The sequence below is a fragment of the Solea solea genome, chromosome 2 (assembly GCF_958295425.1).
Source record: "Solea solea chromosome 2, fSolSol10.1, whole genome shotgun sequence".
NCBI lineage: Eukaryota > Metazoa > Chordata > Actinopteri > Pleuronectiformes > Soleidae > Solea > Solea solea.
This window is the reverse complement of record NC_081135.1, coordinates 3,825,915-3,845,817: the sequence shown is the minus strand read 5'-3', so window position 1 is coordinate 3,845,817 and position 19,903 is coordinate 3,825,915. Positions and strand designations below refer to the sequence as shown.

The 19,903-nt window shown below is 43.0% G+C and overlaps 1 long non-coding RNA gene across 1 annotated transcript in view; it reads right to left on the bottom strand.

The window, feature by feature from the left end:
* Positions 1–770: 770 nt before the first annotated feature.
* Positions 771–19,903, bottom strand: part of LOC131440870 (uncharacterized) — a 78,872-nt gene continuing 59,739 nt past the window's right edge. Inside the window, exon 3 of the long non-coding RNA XR_009231559.1 lies at positions 771–1,539. This is a non-coding gene — a long non-coding RNA (uncharacterized LOC131440870). The remainder of the gene's footprint in view (positions 1,540–19,903) is intronic.

Here is a 19,903-nt window from a genome sequence, read left to right as displayed (position 1 = left end):
CACATTTTTCACACTGGTGTCAAACCTCATGCTGCTGCTGCAGGTGCTGGGCAGAACTCTGACTTTAAAAAAAAACAACCTCAATTTAAACATTTAACAAACATCAGAAACTAAATATGACTTCATATTTTCCATTAGTATGTTGTATAAAGGCCTTTTATGTGTATTTTAAGCAAGGGCCTTGCTGTACAAAGGCCTCCTCCATGTTTCTACAACATGAAACATAATGAAGAAGAACTACTACTTAGTAGGCAAGGTTACTATAGTTCTTTCATAGTTTTTTTTCGCTCCGTTTGTCACAAATCTTTAAAATCTTGACGCTTATCATCTTATCTTTTGGTGTTTATTTAGACTCACGGAATCAGAAACACCGGTCCCCAAACGTGTCGAAAAATCGGACAAAATCAGCGTCCGTAAAAAAAAAACGATCCGAGTGCTGTCATGTGTTCATGAAATAAATTTTAATTTAAAATCGTACTTTTAAAAAAAGAAAATACTGGTGGGTCAAGGCAGACTGAATTCTACTTATTTTTTGACCGAAATATGGAAATATTAAATGCTGTGTGTGTGTGAGTGTGTGAGTGAAAAGCCTCAGCCTTAGTTGAGTTTTGGGTTAAGTGTGTGAGTCAGTGTTAAGTGGGACATTCTCAGATAGACAGGCCCATCTTGTCTGCCAGGAGTGTGAGCCAGTGTTTCTTTATCTGTCTCTCTCTCTCTCTCTAACACACACACACACACACACACACACACACACACACACCTTTGCCAGCTCCTTCACGCCCCCCTGAGCCAGGTATGTTTACGTCCTGTCTTTGAGTGTGAATGAAAGCACAGCAGATCTGAGGAGGAAGAAAACACACACACACACACGCGTGCACGCTGCATTCTCACGGGGGGAAGAGGAGGAGAGGGAGAAGAGTTGGGTGGCCCCGCCTTCCCTCTCATCCCTCAATCCAACACTTCTCCTCCTTTCGTTTGGTTCCATCCGTTCGTCAGTTCTCCGTTTCCGTTTTGTGCCGTTCCCTGTGCGGCGGCTGCTCTGTCTGTCTGCCTGTCTGTCTCTGCCTCGGCTCTTCTTCGCGCTCCATCCCCTCTCCCCCATCGCATCGCTCCCCTTTCTTTCCCGTCCATCCTCTCTTTACCTCCTCGCCTCGTCTGCGGATTCCAAGTGCTTTGGATGAGGAGCTTCCGCTGCTGCTCCGGTCACTGCTCGGGGAGTTGGGTGAGCTGAAGTAAGCGCGGCGCAGAAGAACATCACACGCGCACACTTGGACAGACAAACAGACACGGACCCCTTTCTCTTGCTCCAATTTCAATTGTGTCTTTGCTACCTGCGCACGTCTCTACCTTCTCCAGATTCCAAAAAAGCTTATCTGTGCACGCAGCCTAGAAAGCATGACGAGAACTGGTCTGACATCATACATATCCCAACACCAAGCGTTCAGAGATAAGCCTCCCTGCTCCCTATCTCCATCAGTTACTCGGCACTGAGGGCCAAGAAAAAGTTCACCTCAGACAGACTGCGTCTGTGCCTTCTTCCTGTGAGGAGGAGACAAAAAAAAAGTTATTGTTGCTGTGAAGAAATTTGGAGAAACTTGACTTCAGAACACTGCACCAAAATCTGACATTCAAACCCTTTGGGAAGCTTTTTTGCCTCGTTTAACAGAAAAGATCTTTATTCTCATTATAGAAATTAAACTTCACCACAACGGACCAACCTGACCCAATGTGTCTCACATTCATGCCTGTTTTGATTGGGAGGAGACCAGAGAACCCGGAGAACCCGCAGGAAACCCACACAGACTCCACGCAGAACCGAAAACTGAGAACCTTCTTGCTTTAGCATTTAGCAGAATCTTTTATCCAAAGCGACGTACAAAAGAGGAATAAGCTACATAGAAGTAGTCTTGGAAAGAACTCCACTGGAGGGTGAGAGTGCCAAGTGCAGAAGGAGATAGTGGTAGGACAGAAGATGCTCTTGGAGGAGCTGGATCTTCAAGAGCTTCAAGAGCTCGGCAGGTCATTCCACCAGTTTGGAACGCCACACGAAAAGAGTCTAGATCGTCTTTATACTCAGTTGTGATGGCAACTGACTTGTCCTCAGACAATGGATCATCCCCCTCCTACTTGGTATCATCCATTGTGCAGAAACTTCACACTAAAAGTAACTAGATACCAAAGCTACACAACCCAGAAGTCAGAAAGTCAGAAATTCCCCACGTTCCAGTTGAGAAGTTGGAAACACACACACAATAAAAACACTTAATAACAACAGTCTACATCCAGCCGATTCAAAAGGGGGGCCGTGGGCCACATGCGGCCCACAGGCAACTTCTTAGTGACCCAGCCTCAGAAACACTTTTCACGGTCCCTCAAAGATTCCTTTACATTCCTACAGTAGAGTCCGACAGCTTTGATAGCACTGATAGTTGACTGTTTTCTAGTTTTTGGATTCTGTTAAAGGGTCGTATGTGTCACCTTATGTTTACCTTATTTCAAAGAGAAACAAGCGCAAACATTGTTATTTTTTTATTTAAAAGAGTTACAGCTAATAATGTGCACTTCTTTTTACGCACTTTGAGGCGTACGAAGGACAGGTATGACCAAAATAATTCTTACTGCTAGTTCTTTTATTATATTTTGAATGCACTCTTTTTGATGTACTTTTTAATTGTGTTGAGTTTGTAATGGAATAGTCCGTGTCCACACGGGATTTTGTGCACACACAACACAAACAGTGTAGAAACGAGTGTCTACGGTTAAAAAATCAAACAGTACAACTACAGTTAACGACTTGCAAGTTTCCCCAGTCAGAAATTCTGAGTTCCAACGATAAATGTAAGGCACAATAAATCAAAGCTGTCAAATAAATGTAGACTAGAAATTAATTTTTTTTGTCTGTCAAAGTGACAGCGTTTCCAAACGTTTCCCTAAAAAAAAAAATCTATGAAATGTCAGTGATTTTCATTTTGTACGTCTTAAACTTCATAAATGCAACAAAGTACAGTTCTTTTATATGTATATACAAAACATTATATCTTCAATTTGTGGGTGAAATAGGTTTCCTGGCTGCAGATTAATAGATGAATTCTATTTGAGTAGAGAGAGAGACAGAGAGGGAGAGAGAGAGGGAGACAGAGAGGGAGACAGAGAGGTCAGAAACGGCTCTTCTGATTCTCGAGGTTGTCGACTTAAATGAGGAGGAATAGACGTACAGTATAAAGCAACACAAGGTTGTATTTACCTCTAGTTTTCGTGAGTAAAGATTGAGCTGGAGCTTGACTCTTCTTTACCTCCGACACCTGACACAACTCCAGCTTCATATTTTGCATTTTACCTGTTTTAATTGTGTAAAGATCGTCTAAAAACACACACGCCGTCTTCTTCCATTTGATGAGATTTAGGACCGCTATTATCTTCTCTTGTGTTGTTATTATCGGTATTTGTTTTCATCATCACTTTTATCATTGAATATTGATTTCTGGAAGCTCTCCAGGCGTGCGCTGACCTTTCAGATGAGGTGCTTGTTCTTTAAGACTTCAAGAGGTGAGAATGATTGATGTCTAATCTTTGATATCCTCTGAAGATGTGTGTGTGTGTGTGGGTTACTTAGGACCTCCTATAGTTAAGGAACCAAAGGTCCTCAGGGTATTAGCGCAGGAGATCAGGGAGTCGGCTTACACACACACACACACACACACACTGGTTGCGGAGTCTCAGCGACCTCTTGGTGAGTTCAGTGACTAGGCGTGGTGGGAGTAGTCATTTGAACCTGGGGATCTTAAAGATCACACGCGCACATTTGACAACCACACACACAGATTAATGCTAAGAGAGGGGGGAACAGTGGAAGCTCCGTTTTTCAGCCCACTGGAGTCCAGAGGTTAGGAAACAAGACACAGGTGTGTCGGGGGAGTGGACGCAAAGAGAAATAACAGAAGATTCTGGTTAGTGAGGGGACTAAAAACCATCATAATGTCTTAAACATTGTCAAAACAAGAAATTTAGACAAAGAAAACCAAATTCCCTGTCTTGTGTGATCTGAAATGGTCATATAAAGGAGTATTAGAGCCATACTGAAGAAAATATTTCAAAGTGGCAAAGTGATTCTTATGATAAACTAAAGTGGTGGAGGCATAAACTACTAAAAAGGTAAAAAAATATTAATAATATTGGGACAAAAACAATAAAATGAGCTGAGATAAAAATCCACACAGCTGTAAGTTCACTTTGACTCAGGCGGAGAAATAATGTTATTTTTTTTTTTAAATTTGCCACAGACACAAATGAGTTTTCAATTAGAATCATTTTAAATAACAAATTACGCAATTTGTGCCACCTGGCAATATAATGATAATATGATTGAAATGAGGAAGGAAAAAGAGGGAGGAGCAGAGAGGAAGTTATGTAAAAGAGATGAAGACAAAGTAAAGGGGGGTGAGGAGGAGGAGGAGGAGGAGGAGGAGGAGGAGGAGGAGAGATGAAGGAGAACAGAGGAGTCTTTAATGTGCGTGGGTCTTGTAAGGTCAGACAGGGGCTGTGGAGGGGGGGGAAAGGTTACAGGAAAGGTTACCATGATTTATTTAATCACTGATCCATCACACGCACAAACACACACACACACACACACACATGGTCATGAAATCTAAATGTAGCTAAAAATACAGTTGTGTCCATTGTTTTTCCGGGATTTTCTTTAATTTTTTATTATTTTATAAATGTATGTATATATTATCATGTGTCTCCTAAACACCATGATGTACGGTGTCCTGGAAGTGTGAATCATTATTACTGAACAAAAATATTTTACAAGTTTCCTTGTGGAAAGGGAATGTACCAAATGCTGCAGGTGACCCAGAAGGAATAAAACATTGAATTTATTTTATAAAAATTTACTTACATAGTAAATGTTATGGCAAAAGTTTGATATAAGAGTCAGTGGCTCTTATTTTGAAAGCCAGGTTGAAAGGATGTGGCGTTACAGAGCATGTGCACGTCTGGTCAGCTAGCTGGTTTGCATCTCTTTTGTACCTCTTTTGTATATTATAACTTTAAACACTTTCATTAAAGTGTTTTTCCTTTGTGTAATAATAGTTTGCACTTCCAGGGCAACAGAATTATGGGATTATGGGATTCTCATAGACTTATACTTTAGTCACTGGCGTAGTGAAGTTAGATTAAGATGCAACATTAGATATGTACTGTATGAACGCTATTTCAGATTTTCCTCCAAGTACCACCAGAGGAAGCTCGCGTACCACTGGTGGTACACGTTCCACAGTTTGAGAACCTATATACTGCTATTTGTATTGCTACTGACTGGTAATGCTAACGATAGCAAGATGAACTCGGGGTGATGACGTCACTCCAAGTTCCGAGTTCCAATGCGCAGCATTACATTCAAACAAACTTCACATTGGAACCAGTAGAGTGCCCCCTGATGGTAATTCAAGAGAATACAGGTGTAAGGAATGTTTTTAAAGGAGGTAAATAAGGGAAATTGTTGATTATGTGGCGGCTAACTCTGTACTTATTCTTTAATGAAACTGAATTCACTGCTGCTGTAAACCCCGCTACCGCATTTTGCGACCGTTCCAGTGGTTCTGGCCCGATTCCCTGTTGGCGCTCTCTCCTAACGTGACACTGACAGGAGCGCCAGGTTTCCTGGAACACGTAAAGAGGCACAGGAAGACTAAAGAGAATGGCAGAGTGTGGCAGCGCCGCGTGCATGCACAAAAGAACACTCATGAAATATGGAAGACCGTGGAATAGTCAATGTAATTAATGTAAGTGTTGAAACAAAACGTCCACCGTTGCTGTCAAATCACACGCGCCACACACACACACACACACGTGTCTTATCCGGAAGAGACGGGGGGGTCAGGTGGATGGATGGAGGGGATGATGGGAGGATGAAAGTGCCGCACTGGTTTTTTTTCCTCCTCTCGCCTGCCTTTTGTGGCAAAGGCTGCCCTGAGGCAAGATTTAACAAAGGGAAGTGACAGAGACAGGAAGTGAAGGATGGATGAAAAAAAAAAATGAAAAAAGCCAAGGGAAGGTGTCTCAGTGACAATGCCAAACTCACCATCATCACCTCCCCCCTACTCAGTCCCCCTCCGTGTCTCCCTCACATCGCTCTGTTCTCCGCTGCCTCGCTTCAGGCCTCGGTAGCCCTTCGCGGGGTGTGACCTTGGTGGTCACTGAGCTGGTGTGAACATGCAAGAAACAAGCCATATGGGTGAGCCGGAGCGGGAAATGTATGTAGAGATTCAAGGAGAGAGAGAGAGAGAGAGAGATATCTAAGCCTTAATTTGTCTCTGTGTCTTTTCTCCCCTCTCCTCCCTCCCTCCCTCCCCTTCCTCTCCCTCTCTGTCGAACACACCGTCTGGGCTACATATGTGCTCCTTCACCCTTGTCTTTTGGCCGAGGCTGAGGCCAGTGCCCTGGCCACCTTACCCAGGGCAAGGGCTGCATATGTTGGGAAGGTGGGTACGACAGTGGGGGGAGATGCACTGGGTGGGCAGCAGATGGCTGAGCCCTTAGGCCTCCACTGGTGTGGCCGGTGGTGAGTGTGTGTGTCTGTGCGCGCATGCAGTGGGGGGATGGGATCTGTGTGTGTGTGTATGTGTGTGTGGGTAGGTAGGTGGGAGAAGTGTCCTTCTGTATGTGCGTGTGTGTGTGTGTGTGTGTGCGTGTGTGTGTGCAGGTTTTCTGCTTGCAAGGTTGGATGGACGGGCACCAGTGCAGAAGAACTTCTTCTGGTCACGGTGAGTGAAGAGGGGAGGAGAGAAAAAAGTGAGAAATCACGGAAAGAGAAGAGAGGAAGAGTCCAAGTATACTACACAAGTGAACAATGACAAGTGCTGCGTGTCTGTACCTGTGGCCGTGTTTCTCCATATGATTGAGAAGCAAAACGTCATCTCTGCACAGGTCAAAGGTTACGCTTCTTCGTAATCCACAAATATAGATTCTTCAGAACTAATAATAATAATTAAATAATATGAAGTTGAGTTGCTTTTGGTTTCTAATGCGATTCTGATTCAGATTTTTTCCGAATCCGCTCAGACAGGATTTCAAAGTGTCTTCCCCATCGTGTACCGGCAGAAAATTGGATTTGTTCTGGTTTTGCCGGATGACGGAACACAACGAGCGTTACGACGTTAAGTGCCTGTTTCTTTCAGAATAAAAGCCCGTATCATAGCCTGTAATTCTAGAAACCTCTGCGTGATATGGACACACGCAGATCTGATCACTTGCAATATGCAATGTGAACAGTTTCTGACCAGATATGCTTACAAATCGGATTCAGGCCGCAGTCTAAACAAGGCTTAATTCACTTCCAGGCCACTTCCTGTCCACTTATGTGGTGATTTTGCAGATATTGCGCTCTTTAAACAGATGTTTCAGAGTACATTATTATGAATACAATTCAGTCATTGACTGGTGTGATGTTTGCTTCAGTCTGTGATAACGTCCTTGACATATTGACGCACACATGTCCATATGTAACCATGCATATGCAGTATCGTGTGTGTGTGTGTGTGTGTGAGCGACTGCATGTCCTCTGGCACCCTGTCTCCTCTCTGTCCTCCAAGGAAGAGAGCGAGGGGAAAGCGTCCACGCTGGCCTGCCCTCACACGGGGGGGGGGGGGGGGGGGGGAGACAGAAGATATCCGTTTTGTCCTTCACCTCTCCACCCCCCTCCCCCCTCTGCTCCATTACGTACAAGGAGAGCACCCCGAAGACGCTCGCAGGTATGACACAGCTGCCACGCTCTGAATCACACACACACACACACCTCGCAGGTATGGGCCAGTTGCCATGCTCTAGATAATAAGCTGTAGCTTGTTAGCCAGCCACAGCTGACATGCCACACACACACACACACACACACACACACACACACACACACACACACACACATACATTTTTCCCCTCCAACTTTTTCCTGACATTTGACCCCTTTCTCTAAATCTTCTCATCCCTCTTTCACATTTTTCTCCCCCTCCGTCTCCATCACCATGTCACCATGTCTCTCGCAGACAGATGGGTCGGCCTGCTGCTCCTGATGTTTCTATTAAAGCGACGACCGCTCGCCGTAAAAACGCGGCGGATCACGCGGCAGCTCATTCATAACCATTTAGCTCGCACCTGTTTGGCAGGAAAACCGCACACTGCGCTGCGGTGAACTCAAACCTTGGTCCACGGCAGGTCCACACACACACACACACACACACACACACACACACACCCCACAGACTCCCAGAAGGTCATTCCCCCTGAGAATGTCTGTTTGAAGTAAGCACCTCTGTCGCGAGCGGCTGGACGCCTGATTCACTGTCAGGTGTGTTTGTCCGCGTGAGGACGTCCACATTTCAATTCATGATTGTTTTACATGTTTTTTGGGGGGGATATAAATATGTAAATATGTCAAATTTTGCATGACATTAAATCTTTTCTTCAAGTCTGTTCATGAAAGAGTGTGTGTGTGTGTGTGTGTGTGTAACCCTGGCACCGCAGGCTGTGGCGTGTCTGTGCCTCCTGGTAATGGATACTAATGGCCATGGGCAGGACTCCATGGAGCAGCGGAGTAGATTTGTCTGTTTGACCCCATCCTGCTGCCCTCACCCCAGGAGGGCTGGGCCGGAGGGGTGGGAGGCCCCCGTGGGGGTCTGGGTCACCATCAGCATGCATAACACTCAACATAAACACACACTGTTAGCCGTGTAAGTGACAGCGGAGGCACACGGGCTCACATCACACACACCCTGTGAGGCTACAATGGCTTCAAAAGGTAATCAAAGGGGGGAAACGGCATCGTGATAAGGCTTCCCCCCCCCAAAACACGGACATCTGTGCTGTGTTTTCAAAGAGAAACGGGATCATTTCAAACAGCTTTTCATCTAAAGTGTCATTTCATCACTGAGACAGTGACATACACAGGTGCAGACTCATGGATCCACGTTAAAGTGGCCACTTGTTCTTTTTCCCTCTTAAAAACCTGCGAAAGTCCTTCGACAGTTTTCAAGGAGCTGAATGTGTCACCTGCAAATGTGAAACGTCTGTGACAGAATGAAACTCCTCAAGTACGAGTGAAAGTGAGTGCACTTCAAGGACGAGATCGTTTCAAACTCAACAGCTTCGAGATAGTTGTGCGTTTCCCTTTTTTTTTGAGACGGTTTCAGTTTCAGGCCCGACAGGTAAGTCGATCAGCTCAAGGGAAACGGAGGTTACTCTTGTTCTCTCACTATTTTTTTTTTTTTTTTTTCTTTTTTCTTAAAGCAACACAATGTAGGATTCCGACCTTCGAAATAATGTCTCCAAGATTATCTCGATGGTGCGGGATGAATGTCACCTCTGTCTGGTCTGAATCGCCTGCAGTGGCACTGAGGAACGTCTGGTTTTGGGGTCGGTGTCACAGAATATTTCACAGTTCTTGACTGGTTCTGTTTCTGATGGACTAGTAAGTGTAAAAAGTTTGCTTTCCATCTAAATCTAGAGCGTTGGAGCTTTGCTGTGTTCTTGACGTCACCTCGTTCTCAAACAACGCTACCGTGACACTACCTACTGTACCTTGACAATACTGTAGGGGGAGCCCAAGAGCCTACACCTAAAAACAATTGACTGATTGACTTCTTGTCGTCGTCGATGCTAATATTCTGCCTCTGTTTTGTCGCCATGAACTTAAAACGATGCAACATTGTTTGTACGCTGCGTCCGTCCTGACCAAGGGAGCGCTTGTGTGTATACAGCAGCAGCGTGGGGGCGGGAGTATGAACGATTGTTTTCAGTCCATCCCCAGTCTGCAGTAGTTCCCTTTTATGAGGTCAACTGACGATTGTTTGAATGTATCCGACGTTTACTTTTGTTTTTTTAACATTTCAAAGTTGCGTACTACAGCTTTAAACCTGTTTTTAGTTTGTATAAAAGTTGGTGCACTATGTCGAAAGAGGAAAGAGGAGAAGGGAAGGAGAAGAAAAAAGGCACTAATGCAACATTTCAACTACAGTACAACACAAAGAACGACAATGGCTTGTTACATTTGGGTTTTCCGTAATAATGTCATTGCCGCTGTAAGGCAATCAAACTCCTTTCAAACAAGTCTTCCCTTTTTTCCTCCTTCCATCTCCAAGTAGGTGAATGTCAGAAAGAGGGGAGCGGTTCAGGTAAACAGGGCTCTCGGGGGAGAAGTGACCTTTGGGTTCACAGTCAGGGGGACAAAAAAAAATGGGAGGGAGAGGGGAAGAAGCAGGGGGGAGGCCGAGCCGAGGCAACAAGGTTGAGTGCAGCGAGAGCACAGAGAGAATAAACATCAACATTGACTATAGAACCTAATAAAACATCCTTTTATTTAAAGAAACTGGCTATTTCTCTGCCTCTGTGTCCAAAATCAGTCTATTTTCTCTTTGCGGCAGCAAAATAAACACAAGTTGACTCTTTATTTTAGGAGTTCACACTTAGTTCACACCATAGTCAATTTATAAGCAGTAAATTAAAAGTGGAGACTGGATTGCGTGTCATGTGTTACACGTTTAGACCTAATTGTAATAAATTCACTGGCCAGATCTCGTCAGTGAAAACGTGTCATAAGAAATATACCATGTGAGTAAAGATACAGTCTGTAACTGATTCCCGGTGAGTGTGACACCATCATCATCTGCCCTCAGCAGGAAGAGCTCCGTGTCTTAACTCATCAGTAAAACCAGAATCACGCGGACGTCTCCTCGCCGCATGTAACTGCCACTCCTCATGAGGCCGACTCTCCTATGTGGCGTATAGACACAGCGTGATGGTGATGTTTCTGGTCTGAAATGAGCTGATATGATACTTAGTATCAGCTATTGGAATCCAAAAATCTGTATCAAACTGATAAATGTATCAGAAGATACTTGTGTTTATCTTCTTTCTGTCCTATGAGTGATTATTTTATGGATTTAATTTACATCTTGTTGAAGTGAAGTCCTTTTTTTTTTTTAAATGAATACAATAAAATAAAACAAAATAAATGCCCCCGACTTCCTCCGACTTCTCTGTCTTCTCTTTCTCTCCAGCCCTTTCCGTCTCCCACCGTGGCGCTCAGATCAGTAGCCCTAGGGAAGTGCTTCGCTGTGGGAAGGAGCCTTGGCTTTAAGTGGCTCTAAGTGGCTCTGGCTGTTTGTCTCTTTACTTGTTTATTTTCTCCTTCACTCGCCGCGGGCAGGGAGGAGAGAGAGAGGGACACTTTGCTTGGAGGAGACCACAGTGTGGCCAGGCAGGGAGGTTTAGTGCCGCTTAGTAGCCTGCGGAGTTTACATGTGAGGGAGGCGAAGAGACACAAAGTGCAAGTGTGTGCAAGTTTGTCATGTTTGTTGTGTTGTTTCATCATTAGAAAATGTTATAAAAAAGATGTCCAAGGGCTCGTGTGCATTTCCCTACGCCGCTTGTAATTATGTGTGTTTCTATTGACAAAAGCCAAAAGGTCCAAGTATGACCTTCTAAGATGACATTATTTGTCATTGATTTGCCGCTGTTTCCTGTTTTTTTTTTGCTCGCTGGGACTACTGCGCCGACAGTCGCCCTCTATTGTTGTGTTCTTAAGGACAAAACGGCTTCACTGTGGCACCTCATGGAAAAGGTGAAACACTCGGTTTTTTTTATTTTGGTCAAAGGCGAGGAAAAATTACAACCAGGAAAGAGGTTTATGTTCAAAGTCAACACCGACATTAGCAAAAGAACAACAGAACGAGGGCCCAAAAAACCTTAATAACAATGAGAAAATGTGACATGTGAGCACAGACAGTTATGAGACTGTGATGGACATCGTGAATGAATGACACCTTAATACGGTAAATACACTTTTTTTTAGTGTTTGTTTCAGAGTAAATTCATTATTATTCTACATTTTTTTTTACATTTTGTTCTACATTTTGGAACTTTTACATGACATGAAATAAACACTGTTGGACTAATATATATTTTTTGTATTTTTTTTTAGAAATTAACAGTATTATGATGATATGATGCAAAAAAATATAAAAACATTAAGTTTCCTTCAAACTTTTAGCTTCCTTCACTCCTGAAGGACATTTGAAGCTCTGTCCATGGTGCTGATTTCCCCTTTTCTCTCTCTCTCTCACACACACACACACACATAAACACACAGCTGCCTATTAATCTGACATTTTACCTTATTCCCACTTTAAAAAAACTAAATAAAAATTAGACTCATGGTTCTCAAACTGTGGTACGTGTACCACCAGTGGTACGCGAGCTTCCTCTGTTGGTACTTATAAATACTGTTCTACGGTATGTGATCAGAGTGGAGCTGAGGATTTAATCATCTTATCTCTCGCTCCATCCTAATCTAATATAAAGATACCAGTTGTGAGGAAGAGGAGGAGCAAATTATCATATTAGGAATAAATCTGCCTCCTGTAAAAAGTCTCAATCTATTATTGACACCACTGTATTTTAACGTCTACCTCAAGAACTCAGTATTTTCTCTTCTTGGTATAAAAAGTTTGAGCAACTGATGAATTGCATTAGAGCAATTCATCTGTAATCTGTACTCTGCAGAGGGATTAGATTGTCTCGTTAAGAAGCAGCAACCACTGATGCATGAACACAAACTCACGAGTTTAAGCATTTAAATGAACTTTGTGTGTCAAAAAAAAGGGGAGCGTTTGTGTTTCTTTCCTGTGAAGTCATGCAAAATGCCAGCGAGCATGTGTTTACAAATGTCCGTGTGTGCGTGTGCGTGCACGCGTGTGTGTGTGTGTGTGTGCGTGTGTGTGTGTGCGTGTGTGTTTCCAAAGACCTAAGCGAGTGCATCTTACTGTGTAATGCGTGCAAGGACGGGCAGATGTACGGCGAGGAATTAGCGCTCTCGTAAATGCTCACACTCTCACATCATAATGAGGATTACCTGCATGGCCTCACCGTGTTCACACACACACACACACACACACACACACTCATCTGTCCTTGTTTCCTCACTCTACCCTCCACACACACACACACACACACACACGCTCTGTCCTCGCTGTCTCAACTTGAGCAGTAAATGAACACAATTAGCCACGGCTCCACAAACACACACTGGGGTATTGTTCTGCTCACACTCACTCAGACCTTAATCTGTGGCTCCAGAGGGACCCTCCATGTGTGTGTGTGTGTGTGTGTGTGTGTGAGACAGTGAGTGAAAGCAGCTGAAGGGGAAGCGTCGCCGAGCCCAGCTGACAGAAGGGGCTTCCAGGCCTCAGAGGTTTCCACGACGATGATCAACTCCTCGCGCCTTAGTCCTTGCATGTGCTCGCCTCAGTGACTCCCACACAGGCACAAACACACACACACACACACACACACACACACACACACGCACACACACTCTTTGAGCAACAGCCCATTCGGCTGCTCACACATGGTCACAGCCTTCGGTCAGAGCCAGATGTTACACGGCGAACACAAGAGTCACAAGTTACTGTTCTCAACAGCAGGTTGAGCCTCAGGTCATTATTAGCACACACAGACACACACACATACACAGACACACTCTCTTTCCCCTTGAGCAGGTGTGTGTGTGTGTGTCTAATTAGACAGCAGGTATCTGCCTGACAAGATTTCTTGCAAGAACACCTACACAAAGTGGCTGCATAATGACTGCACTTTAAGACGCCTCGCAGGCCTCCTCTGCTGTGAAGGCGGCGGCTCGAGGCCAGCGAGTCGCCGCGGTGGCACCAGCAGGCTGCGCCGCGCTGCGTTTGGCATCGCCGCTAAATGACTCAAGCCCAATCCCAGTTTTTTGTTTTTTTCATCCTGGGCCCGGAGTTTGAGATACTGGTGTCACATTGTGTGACACCAAGTGATTATAAGGTCCAGTGTGTAACGTTTAGATGGGATTATTGGCAGAAAATGACTATACGAACCGAGGTATGTTACTAATGTGAATCTAAAGGTTGGTTAAATTACCAATTTTTTTTAAACCTCATTCATGACGTAAAATTGCAAACATACACATGAAATGTGCAGTGGTAAAATTGAGTACGGAAGAGTATTAGGGACATATGTAAAAAAAATTGAAAGAAAGAAAAAATAATAAATAAAATTCTGAGATTAAAATCAGAATTCTGAGATTAAAGAAAATCAGAATGATGAGATTAAAAAAGTCAGAATTATGTGATTACAAAAGTCAGAATTATGTTATTAAAAAAGTCAGAATTCTGTGATTAAAAAGTTTTTTCTCAGATTAAATTTAGAATTATGAGACAAGAAAAAGTCAGAATCTCAGAATTATGAGATTAAAGTCAGAGTTCTGGTGAAAAAAAGTCAGAATTCTGAGATTAAAGTCTCTGCCGTTTATTTTACTTCACATTGTGCACTCTGTCTCTAATAGTGGAAATGTACATTTCTGGCATCTCTAAGCAGAGTTGTGCTCCTACAAAAATGTTCCAAATTTCACAGTGTGATACGTGATAAATGAAGAAAACCATGGGTTAAATTAAAGTGTTAATGACAGTGGCTGAAAGTAAAGCTGCTCATGGGGAGGGACAATGCACTGACTTTTGTGAACTTAAAATACACGCTAAAGGCTTTGTAAAGGGAAAAGTGTGTTTAAATTTCAGGGTGAAAGTGGAAGAGAAGTGAGGGCCAACTTTTTTCCTTAAGAACAGTGCGTTTGTGTCGTCACTCTCTTCTGGCTTAATTTTCTTTACATTGCTCTCGGTGAAGTTTGGGACAAGCATGGACATCTTTGTCTCGTGTCCAAGAGAGCGACAGTGAGACACAGAGACAGAGAGACAGAGGGACTCTCTCTCTGTGACTCTGCTGTATTTACAATGACCTTCCCCTCGGTGTGAGGTGCTGTTCGAGTGCCTCTGTCACCATGACAACTGGACATTTTTTAGTGGCCACTCAAGTGTCTTTCTGCATATCATTAACGTTTGTCAGATGAGGCCATGACACACACACACACACACACACACACACACACACACACACAGTGTCTGGTTTCCATGACTTCAGAGGACATTACATTAACCACACAAACGTGTTTTTTACCTTAAAATGCCATCATTTACATTACTTAATTGTTTTTGTCCCCACAACACGAATAATCCCTTAGTGAGGACACATCATTGGCATAATGCATTCCGTAACCCCTTACCTTAACCTTAAAAGCAGGTCTTAACCCTGAAAAAGCCCTTTAAAGTTGTGGAGCCCAGACAAAAATGTCCTCACACAGATATAAAGACAAGTGTACACACTTACACACACTCACACACACACTGACTTCCATTCATTAAAAATGTCTAACCCTCACCTCAACCTAACCACAATTCAAATCTGAGCCCTCAACTGCCTCATTAGAACCAGGTTTTGGTCCCCATGAGGAAGACTGGTCCTGACAAGGTCAGTGTTTTCCTCACTTATGGTTAAAGTTATTTATTTCACTTTTAAATAAACCTACAGCAAGAGTGGAAAACTTTATTCATGTGTTAGTATATTTAAAGAAAAATGTGGCACTTCTAAAGTTATTATAGTTTTCCCTTAACTTTGTACAGTAAGCGTCACAACTATGAGGCTCATAAATAATATGAAATTCTACTGCATAAACTTCCATTTTGTTGGTTTTCCAAGACATTTTTGACCACACATCTAAAACAATAACCATAAAAAACACGTTGATAGAAAAAACAAAGCCTTTCTTTTTGTTTTTACAAATTCAACCATTTCCTGTTCAGATGAAGAGCTTTTTTTTTCTTCTGTGTGTGTATGTGTGTGTGTGTTTGACAATGAGAGAGTGCGAGAGGCGAAACCCTGTGAAGCACCACAGTGGCATTTTGGAGTGGACACACAAACTCACACCATCATTACCATCGCTGCGCTGAGCCAGAACCGCATCTCAAAGTGCACCAGATGTGCTCGCTCGCGCAATTATTCCAGCAAAGACATTGGCTCAGATGTATTTATATTGTATGTGTGTGTGTGTACACCGCACACACAAACACGCGCACACACACACACAGACACACACATACGGTCTTGTTGGAGCTGTAAATGTCTTCCATTTGAGCTGCTGGCTGACCTTCTCCCTCTCACTTTTTCATGTTTAGCCTTTCACAGTGTTCTCACCTTTCTTGCCAAGTCAAACCTAATCTCTGCATCCCTCGCTCTGTCCACTAGTTTCAATCTGTCTGTACATGTAATCTCTCCTTGAGCGAGGCGCCGTATTTATTTATTTATTTATTTATTTATTTATTTGAATAAAAAGACACAAGGAAAAGTGAATAAAAGACACGTGAAGTCTTTGCAGTACATGTCAGGTATAAACGTGGTTAAAAAGGTTAGAAATCACATTATCGTCGCACAAACACACAAGCAGTGGGGGGGGGTGACACGAGCTGAACCCCCCCCCCGCGAGCCGCCGCCTCACGTGACGCCGGTGCCAGCTTTGTTTGGGCAAATTGCTGCAGAATCATTTGCATGTGTCTCTTTTGTGTGCTCACAACTTCACATTGTTTTTAATCGGAGGGGCAAAAAAAAAATGTGCGACGCTTTTGTGCGAGGTGTGTAATTGTAAGTGTGTGTGTGTGTGTGTGTGTGTGTGTGATGTGGCAGACCTTAGCAGAAGGTGAGGGTGGCAGAGGTGAGAGCACGTGTTAAATTAATACTCAGTGCAACAATTAAGTCCATTTGCATTAGTCCATATGCCGCTGCTCCTGAGATCTGATTATTTACACAAATGTGTTGTTGTGAGAGGACGGAGATTTAAAAAAATACCCTGACTGATAAGGTTTATTGACGGCTGCTGCCATTGCTGCAGAGAGAGACATTTAACTGTATAAAACAGGGTTTCTGTGAGTGAGGGGACAATCAGGCGTGATTTTAACGTCTAAAATCCTAAGTATGAAACATGTTCGATGAGCAGAAATCCCAGAATAACCAATGATTGCGAAGTTGACGGGGAAACAGATGTTGTGTACTTTCTTTTGTTTAGTTGATTCTGTCTTCTCTGCCACGACTTCATCGCACACACACACGACAGCTATTAACTGACCGACGCCTCCATGTTTTTATTCTGAAGTCACGTTAAATCCCGCGAGTTCCCGTGAGATCCCACAGAGATCCTCCCTGTGCGTGGCCCTGCGTTCTAGAGAGTCGGTTACGAAGCGCGTCGTGTCTGTGGTCTCCCACGTTTTTTTTTAAAATCCAGCCAGATTTGCCAGGTTTAATCTGTCAGACACACTTCATTCACTAAATAAATCCCCTGCACAGATTGATTTATCTCTGATTTCTGTTTACTCAGAGAAATAATCTGCCCTTCACCTGATAGAACTATCGCAGCTGCTAAAATTGTCTCTCCGAATATAATATTTATGTTTTTTCATGTATTCAGATTCAGCCTCGACACTGAAACTACTGTGAGAGGAGTCTGTTGTTGTTCCTAGTTTGTGCTGTTTCAGGGGGAACGTGTTGACCGTTACACACACACTGAGACAGAGATGTGTACATTTGTGACGTATGGTATTTGGTTAGGAATAGAATTATTTGTAAAACGTGTCATTGAAGAATTATAGAATTATTGATAATTTGAAGTAATTTTTATATCGGAGTAAGAACTTATGTGGACGATAAAGGACTTAAAAAAGGGTTGTTGTTCAGGGGGAACATGTTGAGTGTTACACACACTGAGACAGAAAGAAATTAAGTGTAACTTTGTAACTTTTGTAACTTTTGACGTATAGAACCAATTTGTTGTTTACGGATATATTATTGGTAAAATATGTCATGGAAGAGGATCATTTATTATTTTTTCAATAATATTTATCAAAAAAGAAAACATGTAACAATAGAGCTGTTGTTCAGGGGGAACGGAACAGAAAGAATCAAATATTATTATTTAACTAGACGTGCTGCATCTCATTTAGTGGAATAATGATGTGATAATGACACTATTAATACTATAATAAAAGATTTGTCGTGAGGTGCAGACATCGAGTTCCACACGTTTTTTTACAGAGATACCAACAAGAAAAAGTTTCTGTTCCCTCTCTCCTCCTCGCTCCTCCTCCTCATGTCGGCATTTTATCCTCTGATTAAGTATCGTGGTTGTTTGGAGCGTGAGGATCATTATCACCATGTGACCAAGTCTGAATCCAACTGGTTTTAGCCACATGGAGCGAAAACCAGCCGCTGTAGAGAGAGGTGACGAGGATTAAAAAGTGTTTTTTTGCTTTATCGTGTGTACACAAAAACACACTGTTTGCTGTGTTAGTGTGCTGTGTGTGTGTGTGTGTGTGTGTGTGTGTGTGTGTGTGCTGCACAGAGGGGAGTCTCTCTGTGGCCACTTGTCATCACAGAGCTGCAGGTTTGACATGATGGGACGACTAAAAACCCTGAGAGAGGCTCAGGTAACCACACACACACACACGCACACACACACACTCGTACCACTGACAATGCTAAACCCTTTTAGAGCTGAGGTGTGTGTGTGTGTGTGTGTGTGTGTGAGAGAGAGAGAGAGTGTGTTTAGATCTCTTTGTTGACGTTTTCTCTGATTCTGTGCCAGTATCACATCCATCTGTCTCTGTGACACACACACACACACACACACAGACACACACACACAGAGGCAGGAAACAGCCTGACACATCTGAGCAGGTAACATGTTTCGTTCCGTTTGCCAAAGTAATTCTCTTAACTTTCCTTTTGTGTTTTATTGAAATGTTTTCACACACGCGCACACACACACACACACACACAGACTTTATCACTCATTCACCTCCGCAGAAGCTCAGGTGTGGAGATGAAAAATTCTGCTACATTTGAATTTTTGGACGCGTAAATAAATGCATGACGGAGGCAAAAGAAGACAAAAACCAAACAAAGGCAACTGTCATGGCAGCTATTTAATTCCGTATAATGTGTCATTTAAAATGTGTTTTCTAAACCTCACTTTAGTGACAACCTGCTACGATTAGAAGAAAAGTTCAGCTTCACTTTAAGTTTAACTATAAATAGAAACATTTCCAATGAAAGGGAGCTGAATTCATTTTATTTGGTTTCTTAATACAATAAATTAACCTAAAAATTCACTTAAAAACACCTTGAACACACATATTGATGAATATTGATCATACTGTTATTGTTTCTAGAGTAAAAGAAGGCGGCGTTCATGAGTTGTGTAATTTTACTCTTAAAAACAAAGCATATTCTGACTTTTTAATCACTTTGGGAACATAATATATTTAAGTGTCCTCTGTGATTGACAGTGTATGGACCCGGCTGCAGTGATCAATAATTGCAAATACTGACCAATCAATCAGCAGTGCCTGTTGAGTTGGTTGAAACGATGTGTAGTTGCACTGTTCTACCAGCAGGTGGGGACATGTTCAGTCAGTCTTTCATCCAAGCGCTCGCTGGAACATTAGAGCTCCTTTAAAAATCATTCAAAAGCAAATTATACGATGAATAAACACAGAAACTATCATGTGGTGAGTTCAGATTTTTTTCTTAGTAAAACAAAATAAGGATATTAAAGTGCTAAAGTCATTTTTGTGCAGTTATTAAAATAAAAATGTGATGCAAATCTCTCCTGTATGTGTGTGTGTGTGTACTGTTTTTGTTCAGTTCACTAAAAGTGTGTGTGTTGACCTGATTATCTGTGTGTTTTATAGAGTGCTGTTCACACACTGCTCTCCCCTCTGATCCCAAACCCAAACACAGCTCCCCCCCCTCCCCTCCTTTATCAACTCTCACACACACACACACACACACACACACACACACACACACACACACACACACACACACACACACACACACACACACACACACACACACACACACACACACGTTTGGGTGAGTCAATCTTTCACTTGAGCGAAACAGGACAAAACTAAAAACCTGGTTCCATTCAGTGCCG